The sequence below is a fragment of the Ovis canadensis genome, chromosome 8, assembly GCF_042477335.2.
Source record: "Ovis canadensis isolate MfBH-ARS-UI-01 breed Bighorn chromosome 8, ARS-UI_OviCan_v2, whole genome shotgun sequence".
NCBI classification, from domain to species: Eukaryota; Metazoa; Chordata; class Mammalia; order Artiodactyla; family Bovidae; genus Ovis; species Ovis canadensis.
The window spans coordinates 85,683,018-85,700,649 of NC_091252.1; the positions used below are offsets into that span (position 1 = coordinate 85,683,018).

General features: G+C 44.0%; 1 pseudogene; it reads left to right on the forward strand.

Annotated features, from left to right (window-relative positions):
• Window positions 1-14,063: 14,063 nt before the first annotated feature.
• LOC138444671 (UL16-binding protein 3 pseudogene) lies at window positions 14,064-16,271 on the forward strand (annotated as a pseudogene).
• Window positions 16,272-17,632: the final 1,361 nt, after the last annotated feature.

Genomic DNA, 17,632 nt, shown 5'->3' on the forward strand with positions numbered 1-17,632 from the left:
TTGTCTTACTTTCTCATTCTTCCTTTCATCTGGGTGGGCTTGGTCATAGAGTGTGCTAGCACATTTAAGTAATAAATGGCCTTAATAAGTCACCTTAAGAGAAAAAAAGAAACAGATGGCTCCCAGAGCTTTGAGAAAACAGGCCTGAGTTGTAAAACTGGTAAGAGAAAAAGTGACAACAAGATTTTGAAATAAAATGTTCTAAGAAAAGGGAAGTTAGAGGCCTAGAGCCAGGAATGAGCTCAAGCTTCATCTCAAGTTTAGTCCAGCTAAAAGAAATATTAAGGTTACCCTGGTCACACTTCTCAAAAAAAGCCAGTGTAAACCACACAGCAACTCACCTAAGGAAGAAAAAGTCCTCAATAGTCAGGATAAAGGAGGTCAAACCAAAGTCTCCAGAATGTCAATAAGATACAGATTAGCAAGTGATCACAATGATGATGATAAAAATAAAAGGTGAGTTTGATTCTGATATTTGCACCGACAAAAAACATGTGTGTTGAAACTTCATTTCTGTGTTAGAATAGAGGGATATTCCTCTATTATAAAATAGTAATAATAATAGGAATATTTTAATATTCCTTTATCATAAGACAGGAATATCCTGTTCCCTGACAATATTTCAGCCCATAATTTTACCATCTATTGATGATCCTGGACTGATAACATATTCATTAACTCTAGAAACAAGCAGTTACTGAACATGTAGTCATTCAATAAATATTTATTGGACTCTTGCTGAGAAATGGGAACTTGGCAGGCATGGAGACAGCAGCTGCCCCTGTTGACCATCTCCTCACACAGTGTGGCCAGGATCTCTCTCCGTGTCAACCACACTCTTCATCTGAACCATGGAGCACAGTAATTGAGTTCACTGACTATTTCCTCAGTTATTCTCACAAGGATGGCATGTAACCAGAACCAGTTTTAGATGTCTGGATGAGAAGTTAATTCACTGCACACTGTGAAATTAACTCCATACAGTTCTTCCAATTAACTAGATTGATGAAATCAGATGGAAGGGGGTTCAGTTATTCTGAGAACTCATTTTCTGGGTGTTGAGTATAGACTGTGGGAAAGTTTATGACCGGGGAGTCCCAGCCAGAATTCCCTCTTCTCCTCCTGCTTCTGTCACACCTGAGACAGGCTGGGACCAGGACTAAGGTCTCATCAAGCATCAAAATGCAAAGACACTATAAAGGGAGAAAAAGTGCTGCATGCAGGCACAGTTGGGACAATTATGAGCAACAAGATACAAAATAATCAAGCCCCAACTGCCACTACTGAAGTGTTGCGAGCAAAAGCAAGGTAGTGAGTATAAGCCGACACACAGCGCCACCAACGGGGTGGGCAGACCACCTAAGCTACGCCTTCTGCCTCACCCACGGATCCACCCCACCCTCAGCCCACATAAGGGACCAGCTTGTCCCCCTCAGGATCGAGCAAGGGAACTTGTTTCCCTTCCCTCAAACTGTAGCAAGAATTCTGATGAAACAGAGCGGGACCCTATGGTCCTTGCCCCGCCATGTCCTCAGCCTGCCTTTTGTCCGTGGAAAAGATTTAGCCACACACTAAGTTTAATCAGAGAACTGAGAAAATGAAAAAACTAAGGAAAATAGTCAACGGAGACCAAATAACAATAATGTAGTCATTAAGAGTAGTTAAGGACTGTGAGGTCCTTCTCAAGGGCTGTTGATAATATTCTGAGCTCTATCCTGTGAGCTGTCTTATAGATACATAAATTCCTACCAGTTGCTACATGATGACCAGACTATAGCCATGATACAAGCTGCCACAATTCCAAGAATTGTCCTCAAGGAGATGAGAACAAACCAGCCATGGAACCAAAGATTAACTGTACTTGAAACAATCAAGATGACTCTGGTCAGACCATCCATGACCAATCTGGAGATGACTGTCAGAGCTGACTGTGCTGTTTCTGCATGCAGCCCCCTCCCTCTGTCTATAAAAGTTCTTGCCCGCTGATTGTCAGTTGGAGGGAGTCAGCCTTTGGACAATGTCCATCCTTCCCACACCCCCCTCACCTCCATTTGTTGTTTAGTCGCTAAGTGTGTGACTCTTTGTGACCCCATGGACTGTAGCCTGCCAGACTCCTCTGTCCATGGGATTTTCCAGGCAAGAATACTGGGGTGGGTTGCTATTTCCTTCTGCAAGGAATCTTTCGGAGGCAGGGATTGAACCCACACCTCCTGCACTGACGGGTGGATTCTGGGCAGATTCTTTACCACTGATCCACCATGGAAATCCCCTACCCCCTTCCCCTCCACCATTGCTGGCATCCAAAATAAGGCAAACTTTCCTTTCCATCAACATGACCTCTTTAATGGCTTTCGAGTGGGAAGCAGCCAGACCCTAGTTTCAGGAACACCAATAAAACCAGCCTGAATTTCTCATCTGGCCTCTTATCAATTTCTATTGATTAAATAGCCAAGAGGAGTTACCCCACGTCCAAGGTAAGGAGTAATGGCTGTGCTTTGCTGGAGCAGCTGTGAAGAGATACCCCATGTCCAAGGTAAGAGAAACCCAAGTGAGATGGTAGGCACTAAGAGAAGGTGTCAGAGGGCAGACAGATGGAAACCACAATCACAGACAACTAGCCAATCTGATCACACAGACCACAGCCTCATCTAACTCAGTGAAACCAAGCCATGCCGTGTTGGGCCACCCAAGATGGGCGGGTCACGGTGGAGAGGTCTGACAGAATATGATCCACTGGAGAAGGGAATGGCAAACCACTTCAGTATTCTTGCCTTGAGAACCCCATGAACAGTGTGAAAAAGCAAAAGGAAAGGACACTGAAAGATGAACTCCCCAGGTCCACAGGTGCCCAATATGCTACTGGAGATCAGTGGAGAAATAACTCCAGAAAGAATGAAGGGATGGAGCCAAAGAAAAACAACACCCAGTTGTGGACGGGTGATAGAAGCAAGGTTGGATGCTGTAAAGAGCAATATTGCATAGGAACCTGGAATGTTAGGTCCATGAATCAAGGCAAATTGGAAGTGGTCAAACAGGAGATGACAAGAGTGAATATCGACATTCTAGGAATCAGCAACTAAAATGGACTGGAACGGGTGAATTTAACTCAGGTGACCATTATATCTACTGCTATGGGCAGGAATCCCTCAGAAGAAATGAAGTAGCCATCATGGTCTACAAGAGTCCAAAATGCAGTACTTGGATGTAATATCAAAAATGACAGAATGATCTCTGTTCATTTCCAAGGCAAACATTCAATATCACAGTAAGGCAAGCCTATGCCCCAACCAGGAACGCTGAAGAAGCTGAAGGTGAACGGTTCTACGAAGACCTACAAGACCTGCTAGAACTAACACCTAAAGAAGATGTCCTTTTCATTATGGAGGACTGGAATTCAAAAGTAGGAAGTCAAGAAACACCTGGAGTAACAGGAAAATTTGGCCTTGGAGTACGGAATGAAGCAGGGCAAAGGCTAATAGAGTTTTCCCAAGAGAACACACTGGTCATAGCAAACACCCTCTTCCAATAACACAAGAGAAGACTCTATACATGGACATCACAGATGGTCAACACTGAAATCAGATTGATTATATTCTTTGCAGCCAAAGGTGGAAAAGCTCTATACAGTCAGCAAAAACAAGACCGGGAGCTGACTGTGGCTCATATCATGATCTCCTTATTGCCAAATTCAGACTGAAATTGAAGAAAGTAGGGGAAACCACTAGACCATTTAAGTATGACCTAAATCAAATCCCTTATGATTATACAGTGGAAGTGAGAAATAGATTTAAGGGACTAGATGTGATAGATAGAGTGCCTGATGAACTATGGACAGAAGCTTGTGACATTGTACAGGAGACAGGGGTCAAGACCATCCCCATGGGAAAGAAATGCAAAAACGTAAAATGGCTACTGGGGAGGCCTTATAAATAGCTGTGAAAAGAAGAGAAGTGAATAGAAAAGGAGAAAAGGAAAGACCTAAGCATCTGAATGCAGCGTTCCAAAGAATAGCAAGAAGAGAGACATAGGAAAGCCTTCCTCAGTGATCAATGCAAAGAAATAGAGGAAAACAACAGAATGGGAAAGACTGGAGATTTCTTCAAGAAAGTTAGAGATACCGAGGGAACATTTCATGCAAAGATGGGCCTGATAAAGGACAGAAATGGTATGGACCTAACAGAAGCAGAAGATATTAAGAAGAGGTGGTAAGAATACACAGAACTGTACAAAAAAAAAAAAGATCTTCACAACTAAGATAATCATGATGGTGTGGTCACTCACCTAGAGCCAGACATTGAGCTTCTGAAGTTCAGGTGACTACGATGCTCCCTGAAAGTTGTGAGCTATGAGATCTTCATCACAGAAATCTTCCTATTACACATCTGTGAACAAAAGAAGGGGAAAAGCCCATGGTGGACTGCCTTACATGATCTGGGGGTATCTTAAATTGTTTTTATGACAGTGCAAATATGTAGAGGCCAATAGTCAACAGGAAACTTCTCAACAAAACCTAGTTCACATGGCTGCTCAGATTGCCTGTGGAATGAGCTACCTGGTCAGAAAGAAGTCATCTACAAAGACCTGGCAGCTAGGAGCTCTATCATTGATGACAACTTCAAGTTAAGAGCAAAGCCAATCCCTCTCCAAGTCTTGTTCCCCATGGATTCTCACTATCTGGGGAACAACAAAAACATGGGATCGACGTGTGGCTTTCAAAAGTCTGGTTAATAAAGAGTTCTCCAGGGGCGGTCCTAAGATGGTGGAGGAATAGGACGTGAAGACCACTTTCTCCCTCACAAATTCCTCAAAAGAACATTTCAACACTGAGCAAACTCCACAAAACAACTTCTGTAGGCTGGCAGAGGACATCAGGCAACCAGAAAAGCAGACCATTGTCTTCAAAAACAGGTAGGAAAAAATATAAAAGACGAAAAAGGAGACAAAGGAGGTGGGGAGGGAGCTCCATCCTGGGAAGGGAAGCCCATCCCGGGAAGGGAATTTTAAGAAGAGAGGTTTCCAAACACCAGGAAACACTCTCCCTGCCCAGTCTGTGGCGAGCCTTGGAAACACAGAGGGCAACATAACAGGAAGGGAAAAATGAAGAAATAATTAAAACCAAGAGATTACAAGCCCAACAGTAACTCCCCCAGCGGAAAAGCAGCACAGACGCCTGCACCACCACAAGCAAGTGGGGGCAGGGCAGGGAAGTGCGGGAGGCGAGGGCTGCAGTGCTTTGTAAGAATCCGGCAGGAATGCCCCACGCGCAACCAGAACGATCTAACTGGGGCTAGCTAACCAGACTGTGGGATAGCTACCATGCGAAAAGCTCGAACATAAGACACCTCCAGGACTGAGCACAGAACAAAGGGCAGAACGGAAAAAGCCGGCTGCAGACCATCCCCCGCCGGGGACAGGCAGCCAGAGCCGTAAGGGCTGGAAAGGGGCAATTGCAGACCCGGAGAGACTTCACTTACCTAACTGCAAGCAGGCTCCTTTGCTAAGACTTCTGGGGGTGCTGGACAGTCACCATCTGCCTCACAAGGGGTGCCAGCGGTCCACCCAGAAAACTGAGCAGCAGAGGCAGAAAAGGCGACAAGTCGCAGCGATCGTGCTCGCCAAACTCCTGAGCTACTCAGACCCGGGAAGGGCACAAAATGCAGTCCCAACCGAATCTGTGCCTCTGAGGGCTACCTGAGCACTGAACCTGAGCGGCTTAGACCAGGTAAGTGCACGCAGCCTAGGGCCGGCCTCAGACGGTTCCCGGCTGAGCATCGTAGAGCCGGAGTGGTTTGTACACCGCGAGAAGGGACAGGTCCAGCAGGGCTGAGAAACTGTGTGCACACGACAGCACTATTTGTTTGCAGCATGCCCCCTCCCCACAGAGCGACTGAACTAGTGAGCCTAAAAAACCAGGATAAAGAAGAAGCTAAACAGAGGGAACCGCCTTGGAAGTGACCCCACAATGCCCATAACATCAGAGAAGGGCTAGATATATTTTTACTATTTTTAAAATCATTCCTTTTTTTTCTTTTTATGACTTTTTTTTTAATAGTTAAGCCTTCTATTTCTCCTCTAATCTTTATTTCTATAACCTATTATTAATATTCAAAAAAAAGACTTTTTTTTTTCTTTTTTAAGGCAAACACCATATATAGTCTCTGGGTGGTTATTATTTTTTTTTTTAAATAATTCTTATGGCTTTTTTTTTTCCTTTTTCCTTCTGCTTCTTTTCTTTAATATTGTATTTTTGAAAATCCAACCTCTTCTCTAGATTTTTAATCTTTGCTCTTCGATTTTTGTTGTCAATTTTGTACATTTAAAAACCCAAACTTCACTACCCAATTTTACCTGAGAGCGAGATTACAGGCATGACCACTCTCTCCTCCTTTGAACTCTCCTTTTTCTCCACCAGGTGGCCTCTGTCTCTTTTCTCCCCCATCTCTTCTCTACCCAACTCTGTGAATCTCTGTGTGTTCCAGACAGTTGAGAACACCTAAGGAACTGGTTACTGGCAGGACTTGTCTCTCTCCTTCTCATTCCTCTCTCTTATCCTCCTGGCCACCTCTGTCTACTTCCTCCCTCTCCTCTTCCCTGTATAACTCCATAAATACCTCTGAGCGGTCCAGACTATAGAGCGCACATAAGGAAGTGACTACTGGCTAGCTTGCTCTCTCCTCTTTTGATCTCACTGCATCTCATTCCAGTCACCTCTAACTACCCCCTCCCTCTTCTCTTCTCCTTGGAACTCAGTGAACCTCTCTGGGTGTCCCTCAATGTGGAGAAACTTTTCATCTTTAACCTAGATGTTTCATCATCAGTGCTATATAGATGGAGAAGTCTAGAGGCTACTGTAAAAATAAAACTGAAAACCAGAAGCAGGAGGCTTAAGTTCAAAGCCTGAAAACATTAGAGAACTCCTGAATTCAGGGAACATTAAGCAATAGGGGCTCATCAAATGCCTCCATATCTACACTGAAACCAAGCTTCACCCAAGGACCAAGAAGTTCCAGAACAAGACATACCACACAAATTCTCCAGCAACACAGGAACACACCCCTGAACTTCAATATACAGGCAGCTCAAAGTTACTCCAAAACCTTTGACGTCTCATAACCCATTACTGATCACTCCACTGCACTCCAGAGAGAAGAAACCCAGCTCCACCCACCAAAACTCCAACACAAGCCTCCCTAACCAGGAAACCTAGACAAGCCACTGATACAACCCCACCCAAAGTGAGGAAGCTCCATAATAAAGAGAACTCCACAAATTACCAGAATATAAAAAGGCCACCCCAAACGCAGCAATATAACCAAGATGAAGAGACAGAGGAATACTCAGCAGGTAAAGGAACAGGAGGGTTGCCCACCAAATCAAACAAAAGAGGAAGAGGTAGGGAATCTACCCGAGAAAGAATTCTGAATATTGATAGTGAAAATGATCCAAAATCTTGAAATCAAAATGGAATCACAGATAAATAGCCTAGAGACAAGGATTGAGAAGATGCAAGAAAGGTTTAACAAGGACCTAGAAGAAATAAAAAAGAGTCAATATATAATGAATAACGCAATAAATGAGATCAGAAACACTCTGGAAGCAACAAATAGCAGAATAACGGAGGCAGAAGATAGGATTAGTGAAATAGAAGATAGAATGGTAGAAATAAATGAATCAGAGAGGAAACAAGAAAAACGAATTAAAAGAAATGAGGACAATCTCAGAAACCTCCAGGACGATATGAAACGCTCCAACATTTGAATTATAGGAGTCCCAGAAGAAGAAGACAAAAAGAAAGACCATGAGAAAATCCTTGAGGAGATAATAGTTGAAAACTTCCCTAAAATGGGGAAGGAAATAATCACCCAAGTCCAAGAAACACGGAGAGTTCCAAATAGGATAAACCCAAGGCGAAACACCCCAAGACACATATTAATCAAGTTAACAAAGATCAAACACAAAGAACAAATATTAAAAGCAGCAAGGGAAAAACAACAAATAACACACAAGGGGATTCCCATAAGGATAACAGCTGATCCTTCAATAGAAACTCTTCAGGCCAGGAGGGAATGGCAAGACATACTTAAAGTGATGAAAGAAAATAACCTACAGCCCAGATTACTGTACCCAGCAAGGATCTCATTCAAATACGAAGGAGAAATCAAAAGCTTTACAGACAAGCAAAAGCTGAGAGAATTCAGCACCACCAAACCAGCTCTCCAACAAATTCTAAAGTATATTCTCTAGACAGGAAACACAAAAAGGGTGTATAAGCCCGAACCCAAAACAGTAAAGTAAATGGTAACAGGATCATACTTATCAATAATTACCTTAAACGTAAATGGGTTGAATGCCCCAACCAAAAGACAAAGACTGGCCGAATGGATACAAAACAAGACCCCTCTATATGCTGCTTACAAGAGACCCACCTCAAAACAAGGGACATATACAGACTGAAAGTGAAGGGCTGGAAAAAGATATACCATGCAAATAGAGACCAAAAGAAAGCAGGAGTGGCAATACTCATTTCCGATAAAATAGACTTTAAAACAAAGGCTGTGAAAAGAGACAAAGAAGGCCACTACATGATGATCAAAGGATCAATCCAAGAAGAAGATATAACAATTATAAATATATATGCACCCAATATAGGAGCACCGCAATATGTAAGGCAAATGCTAACAAGTATGAAAGGGGAAATCAACAATAACACAATAATAGTGGGAGACTTTAACACCCCACTCACACCTATGGACAGATCAACTAAACAGAAAATTAACAAAGAAACGCAAACTTTAAATGATACATTAGACCATTTAGACCTAATTGATATCTATAGGACATTTCACCCCAAAACAATGAATTTCACCTTTTTCTCAAGTGCTCATGGAACATTCTCCAGGATAGATCACATCCTGGGCCATAAATCTAAACTTGATAAATTCAAAAAAATCGAAATCATTCCAAGCATCTTTTCTGCCCATAATGCATTAAGATTAGATCTCAATTACAGGAGGAAAAACTATTAAAAATTCCAACATATGGAGGTTGAACAACACACTTCTGAATAACCAACAAATCACAGAAGAAATCAAAAAAGAAATCAAAATATGCATAGAAACTAATGAAAATGAAAACACAACAACCCAAAACCCGTGGGACACTATAAAAGCAGTGCTAAGAGGAAAGTTCATAGCAATACAGGCATACCTCAAGAAACAAGAAAAAAGTCAAATAAATAACCTGACTCTATACCTAAAGCAACTAGAAAAGGAAGAAATGGAGAACCCCAGAGTTAGTAGAAGGAAAGAAATCTTAAAAATTAGGGCAGAAATAAATGCAAAAGAAACAAAAGAGACCATAGCAAAAATCAACAAAGCCCAAAGCTGGTTCTTTGAAAGGATAAATAAAATTGACAAACCATTAGCCAGACTCATCAAGAAGCAAAGAGAGAAAAATCAAATCAACAAAATTAGAAATGAAAATGGAGAGATCACAACAGACAACACAGAAATACAAAGGATCATAAGAGACTACTATCAGCAGTTATATGCCAATAAAATGGACAACGTGGAAGAAATGGACAAATTCTTAGAAAAGTACAATTTTCAAAAACTGAACCAGGCAGAAATGGAAAATCTTAACAGACCCATCACAAGCACGGAAATTGAAATTGTAATCAGAAATCTTCTAGCAAACAAAAGCCCAGGTCCAGACGGCTTCACAGCTGAATTCTATCAAAAATTTAGAGAAGAGCTAACACCTATCCTCCTCAAACTCTTCTAGAAAATTGCAGAGGAAGGTAAACTTCCAAACTCATTCTATGAGGCCACCATCACCCTAATACCAAAACCTGACAAAGATACTACAAAAAAAGAAAACTACAGGCCAATATCACTGATGAACATAGATGCAAAAATCCTCAACAAAATTCTAGCAATCAGAATCCAACAACACATTAAAAAGATCATACACCATGATCAAGTGGGCTTTATCCCAGGGATGCAAGGATTCTTCAATATCCGCAAGTCAATCAATGTAATTCACCACATTAACAAATTGAAAAATAAAAGCCATATGATTAGCTCAATAGATGCAGAGAAGGCCTTTGACAAAATTCAACATCCATTTATGATAAAAAAACTCTTCAGAAAGCAGGAATAGAAGGACCATACCTCAACATAATAAAAGCTATATATGACAAACCCACAGCAACCATTATCCTCAATGGTGAAAAATTGAAAGCATTTCCCCAAAAGTCAGGAACAAGACAAGGGTGCCCACTTTCACCGCTACTATTCAACATAGTTTTGGAAGTTTTGGCCACAGCAATCAGAGCAGAAAAAGAAATAAAAGGAATCCAAATTGGAAAAGAAGAAGTAAAACTTTCACTGTTTGCAGATGACATGATCCTCTACATAGAAAACCCTAAAGACTCCACAAGAAAATTACTAGAGCTCATCAATGAATATAGTAAAGTTGCAGGATATAAAATCAACACACAGAAATCCCTTGCATTCCTATACACTAATAATGAGAAAGTAGAAAAAGAAATTAAGGAAACAATTCCATTCACCATTGCAACGAAAAGAATAAAATACTTAGGAATATACCTACCTAAAGAAACTAAAGACCTATACATAGAAAAGTATAAAACACTGGTGAAAGAAATCAAAGAGGACACTAATAGATGGAGAAATATACCACGTTCATGGATTGAAAGAATCAATATAGTGAAAATGAGTATTCTACCCAAAGCAATTTACAAATTCAACGCAATCCCTATTAAGCTACCAGCCATATTTTTCACAGAACTAGAACAAATAATTTCAAGATTTGTATGGAAATACAAAAAACCTCGAATTGCCAAAGCAATCTTGAGAAAGAAGAATGGAACTGGAGGAATTAACTTGCCTGACTTCAGGCTCTACTACAAAGCCACAGTCATCAAGACAGAATGGTACTGGCACAAAGACAGAAATATAGATCAATGGAACAAAATAGAAAGCCCAGAGATAAATCCACACACATATGGACACCTTATCTTTGACAAAGGAGGCAAGAATATACAATGGAGTAAAGACAATCTCTTTAACAAGTGGATCACTTTCTAACACCGCACACAAAAATAAACTCAAAATGGATTAAAGATCTAAATGTAAGACCAGAAACTATAAAACTCCTAGAGGATAGGCAAAACACTCTCCGACATAAATCACAGCAGGATCCTCTATGATCCACCTCCCAGAATTCTGGAAATAAAAGCAAAAATAAACAAATGGGATCTAATTAAAATTAAAAGCTTCTGCACAACAAAGGAAAATATAAGCAAGGTGAAAAGACAGCCTTCGGAATGGGATAAAATAATAGCAAATGAAGCAACTGACAAACAACTAATCTCAAAAATATACAAGCAACTTATGCAGCTCAATTCCAGAAAAATAAACGACCCAATCAAAAAATGGGCCAAAGAACTAAATAGACATTTCTCCAAAGAAGACATACGGATGGCTAACAGACACATGAAAAGATGCTCAACATCACTCATTATTAGAGAAATGCAAATCAAAACCACAATGAGGTACCACTTCACACCAGTCAGAATGTCCGCCATCCAAAAATCTGCAAGCAATAAATGCTGGAGAGGGTGTGGAGAAAAGGGAACCCTCCTACACTATTGGTGGGAATGCAAACTAGTACAGCCACTTTGGAGAACAGTGTGGAGATTCCTTAAAAAATTGCAAATAGAGCTACCTTATGACCCAGCAATCCCACTGCTGGGCATACACACCGAGGAAACCAGAATTGAAAGAGACACATGTACCCCAATGTTCATCGCAGCACTGTTTATAATAGCCAGGACATGGAAACAAGCTAGATGTCCATCAGCAGATGAATGGATAAGAAAGCTGTGGTACATATACACAATGGAGTATTACTCAGCCATTAAAAAGAATACATTTGAATCAGTTCTGATGAGATGGATGAAACTGGAGCCGATTATACAGAGTGAAGTAAGCCAGAAAGAAAAACACCAATACAGTATACTAACACATATATATGGAATTTAGAAAGATGGCAATGACGACCCTGTATGCAAGACAGCAAAAAAGACACAGATGTGTATAGTGGACTTTTGGACTCAGAGGGAGAGGGAGAGGGTGGGATGATTTGGGAGAATGGCATTCTAACATGTATACTATCATGTAAGAATCGAATTGCCAGTCTATGTCCAACACAGCATACAGCATGCTTGGGGCTGGTGCACGGTGATGACCCAGAGAGACGTTATGGGGATGGAGGTGGGTGGGGGGTTCATGTTTGGGAACGCATGTACACCCGTGGTGGATTCATGTCAATGTATGGCAAAACCATTACAGTATTGTAAATTAAAATAAAGGGAATAATAATAATAATAATGAGTTCTCCAGCCTTCCCTGGTGATCCAGTGGCTAAGACTCCACACTCCCAATACAGGGGCCTGGGTTCGATCCCTGGTTGGGGAACTGGATCCTGCATGCCACAACTAAGAAGTCAGCATGCTGCTACTAAAAGAGCCCATGTGTTTATGACTCTGGCCAAATGCCCTAAGTGGACGTCTACCCATTTGATGTGGCTGCGTACCTGAAAGAGGGTTACCAAATAGCCCAGACTATCAACTGTCCTGATGAACTATTTATGTGATGGCTTGTGCTGGGCCTTTGATCCAGAGGAGAGGTGGAGTTCCAGAAGCTGGCCCAGTGTCTCACAGAGGTCCATGCCACCCTGGGGGCCTGTGTCTGACTCTCCTCTCACAGTCACCCAGTATCAGGAGGAAGTTGCCTGTCGAGGCCCACTTGGAACCAGCCAGTCACATACATCACCGAGCATCACAGAAGCAGATTTGTCTTCCAGTACAACATACCTTAGGAATGCTTTAGCATCTCAACTTTCTAAGACAGACTTACGGAAATGGAATACTTTCTCAATATCACTTTTATTAGGTTTAACTGAAAATGTTTGTGTAAATGTTTTACACATAGTTGCCTTAGAGGTATAGGTACATTCTTACAAAATAGTTTTTTAAATTGTTTAAACATACATATTTGAACTAACAATCTTACTACCAACTGCTTTTCATTTTCTTAACTTCTACAAGATAATGCACGTGATTCACCTTTAAAGTTTTGCTTTCTTTCTTTCTTTTGGGAGTGATTTGTCTTCAACATACAGTGCTTTTTCTTAGGAAAATAAAAACCGTCCAGCAGTTATAGGCTAATGCCCCCCTCTCCTTTGCTGCAGAGTAGCCTCCTTGGTCCAAAGTGCCATAGAGGAATCCACAGGTGTGAGCAGAGGATAGTGGCCATATAACAACTCTAGCGTCACATCTAGGCCAGCTGCTGGTGGGTCTTGTTTGTTCCCTGTGGCCCTGCTTATGCCAAAACACATAATCGCCTCTATCCTGTGATGGCTGGTCTAGCAGAACTAATGATTAGGGGTTGATGAGCACACATCACAGTGGTCAACTCTGACATTCCATGACCAGAGGCCTCATCTCTGCCAGGCCCCAGGAACATGCCAGGAGCCATGTTTAAATGGTGTGACTTTCTCCAGTGCAACACTCAGGGTCTGTGTTGTGAGCCTTCAAGTAGAAAATGGCACGTAGCACCTTTCTGACCACAGATACCTCTGACATCACCAGTTCTGCTGGGTCATCTGTCCAAGAAGCAGCTCCAGCCATTCTCATCATTTACCAATTGTGACTGCTTTTGTGCTGGGACAGCAGGTTACAGCAGGCACCTGGGGTCTGTGAAGCCTAAACTATTTCTTCTGTACCATTACAGGAAACCTAAGGCGACAGTGGCAGTTAAATGGAGATAGGATAGGGACCACACCCCTGCAGCCCTCGAGAGGCTGTAGATTGGTACTTGTCTCTGTATTTCCTCCAGGATATTGTGTACACAGACTATTGGTGGATGGGGAGGTAGGGTCTGAAGTTTGAATCTGGAATTCACTAATATGGTAGCCTTCACCTCAAGATAATTTACTAGCTACTCAGGTTTCAATGAATGTCACAAGTCCAGGGCATGTGGAATGACCGCTGTGTGGTCTGTGGACCCAGTGATAACCACTGCAAGCAGAACCTGGGACTGCTGTCCATTGATGGCCTGGTGCTCCGAGCATCACTTCAACACTTGGAGGACCATGATTATGCTGAAGATCCTGTGCCTGATATTAGAAACACACTAGTGCAATGTGAATGTGAGAGTAGTTTCTGCTTCTGCAGGTTCACATACCCCAGTAAATAACCACGTGGCTCTTTGGGAAAGAATGGAAGGACTTTTGCTCTAGATGTAGTGATGAAAGGGTGCTCCTCTTTAGAACGCGGCTTCTATCTTTGGTGGCTGAATTCTGAGAATTGGCTCAGATCAGGAAAATGGCCCTGGATCAGGTGTTTGGTAGGGATGGCTGCCTTTGGCTTCCTGATCATCCAGCCTTGTGTTCTTCTCTCTTTATTTCTTTCAGTGGTCCCGTTTGTATCTAGGTTCCTGCCCATCTGCTTGCCTTTAGGATCGCCCTGTGCTATGAGCCAGCATCATATTCTCTGCAGTCAGGCCCTGGCTGGCATTGAGACTCCCTAATCACTTTGACCCCTGCACCTACTTTTCTGCTGCCCTAGGGCACCCCCACCTGGAATCTGACTTTTCCACAACTTCCATCCCTGTTCCTGATAGAAGCCCACAGACACACCATATGCTATCACCATCCCTGACCTTCTTCAAAAGTCATCCTTGAGCTATGGAGATGCTTCTCATCCACGCTTTCCTCTTGGACTCCATGGAGTCCATGAGGCTTTCCCATGGAGTTGGTGGACTGCACTCTTTCCTGCCCTTTCACACCACGTCCGCCCTAGCAGATTCACTTCTCTGAGCCTTGGATCCCCTCCTCTACTACCTGCCTCAGAAGTTCTATATTTTCTCTTTCATGCCATGTGAGCCAGGCCTTTCTCTAGGTCTCCAAGACCCATCCTAGTGGGAGATCACCATGTCTCCCCGACCTTGCTAAGCCCAATGACCTGTAATTATAAACTCTCCCTTATCTAGGTTTGGGTTCTGAGCTCATCCTCCCCACCCCCAGCCCCACTGGCTGTGATCTGCTTCCTCAGGAACAGCCCTCTCACCCTCTGCATCTCCCACAGAACACTCAGAGAGAAGCTGACAGTCCTCTGGGTTTAGGCCTTTCCTTCTGAGCCAGTCTGGCCCATCCCTGGGAAACATATGTATCAGTTAGTGCCATGTGCACAGCTTGTGAACAGAGTGGAAATGGGGCACATCCAGGGTTGTGGTGTTTCTTGCCTGACTGAGGCTTCGTCGTCTTCTTCAGTCGTAACTGGTGAGGGGGTGGGGGAACAGGCGGGGCTGTGCTGCTCAGTCAGCCCAGCCCTGCAGCCCTACTCTGCTCTCACTGAACTGGGGGAGGAGGCCTATGGGTCTTCTTCTTCCAACCTCACCCTTGCTGTAGTTTGCCTTCACAGATGCTCACTCTCTTTCCTTTAACTTCACCATTGATCCTCAGCCCAGACCTGGACAGCCGTGGTGTGAGGTTCAAGGTCAGGTGGACGGAGAGGTTTTTCTCTCCTATGATTGTGGTCATGCTAAGATCATATTCACAAGTCCATTGGGGGAAGAAGTGAAACCGTAAAGGCCTGGGAAACACACAGATCGAAATACTCAGAGACATCAGGGACCAACTGCGTGACTTTACACTGGAGAAAAACAGTCACGGGTACGTTAGAAAGTCCAAGCACAGGAGGAGCAGATTGCGGGCTTGAAAATACAGTTAGATATTGGTCCTTCCCTAGTTTTCCAGTGGAAAGAGCAGATATTGCATGAGAGACCAGGGCCAGATTAGCTGGGTCCAGGTAACATGGACCCAGGGGAGGTGGACCCAGGTGGGGCAAAGAATCTGTCAAGCCCAAAGGCTGAGCTCTTTCTTTCCCATGGTGGGGCAGACCCTCTCACCCTGCAGGCCAGGATGGCATATCACTGTGATGGTGACAGACACATCAGTGGATCCTGGCAGTTTGTCTTGAATGGACTAATGAGCCTCCACTTTGATTTGGAGAATGGACACTGGAGAGTGGATCACCCTGGAGGCAGATGCATGAAAGAGAAGTGGGAGAATGACAGAGCGGTGACCGACTTCCTGAAGAAGGTCTCCATGGAGACTGTCGGCCCTGGCTGCAGGCTTTCATGGTGCGCTGGGAGGAAATGTTGAAGACCACGGGTAAGTGAGAAGGGAGGAGAAAATGATCGTCCTCTCATGGTGGCATGGACCCACTTCTGTGTGTGTGTGTGTGTGTGTGTGTGTGTGTGTGTGTGTGTGTGTGTGTCTGTTTGAGGAAGGGATCCATCGGAAGTCAGTTGTTCCTGGGAGAGCAATGCCCTAGGGATGCTCTGTCATATTCTTCCTCTTCCACTTCCTGACGTCTCTCCTCACAGCACAGGCCTTTGGATGATTGAACATGGATTTTTGCTGACCCCAAACCTGTAAACATCCTTTTAATTTCATGGATTTCTCAGTGTACCCTCTTTCCAGAATCATTTTTCAAATGTCACCAGTCCTTCTGGAAATCTGTCAATACCACCTCTGCTGTCAGCTCCTGAGGACTCCATTTTCATGTCACCATCTCTGATGTCACAGCAGGACTGAGTGGCTGTGTTGGAAACCTTGCTCCCCCATTAGCTGTCAGAGCCCCATGAGGACGGCTCCTCTCTCCCCACCATCTCGCCTGGGGATCTGTTTCAGGGGCCTCCAACTGATGGGTGTAAACTGTCTGCATAGTAGGGGTACCTGAGTCATGGGGATGAGGAGGCATCAGCTTAGATTGGGGTCTGGACAAGCGCTTCACTCTTACTCTCCCTGCAACAAAACCAACCATGGGCCCCTCTACCATGTAGCCCATGGCCACAGCCGTCAAGTCCAAAGCCTGGATCCTCCCCGTGCTCCTCACCAGTTTCATCATAACTGTCTTCCTGGGCTGAGTCCTTTCCAGGAACAGGTACTGAGGGCAGAATTCAGAGGGAAGGCAGCGGCACAGGGCCTGGCGTGAGGATGAGGAAGGTGAATCCCAGCCATCCGCTGCCTCTCACTGAACCTCCTCATCCTGGAAATGAGCAGGGGTATAAGACCCCACATCACCTGAGAGCAGAACTTGACAAGCTCAGCCCTGAGTTCTGAGGGGTCCCCAATGTCAGGTGACATTGTGGAAAGGGAGGGGCCTTCACTAGGCTAAGGGCCTATTGATGCTTAAGGATTTAGCCAAGTCCCCTCACTGAGCACAGACTGCTGGCTGGCAGGGCCCAGGGTAGGTGGTGTGAGAACAGTAGGCACTCAGGGCGAGGGCAGGACTCATAGCAGGCTGAGAGCAGCATGGGGGCTCCACATGATGTGTCAGCAGGGAGGGGACCCCCCCCCAGGGCCCAAGATGAGAGGGGCCGGGCTCCCATCCCAGGAGGAAGGGGTGGCAAGGCCTTTGCAGACCCAACTCCAAAGGCCTGTTCTCACAGGAAGTGGCGTGGCTCAAGCAGGCGAGGCAGGAGCCCCACAGGAGAGACTGTGGGAAGGGCTGAGGCCAGGCCTGTGCTGCTGGAGC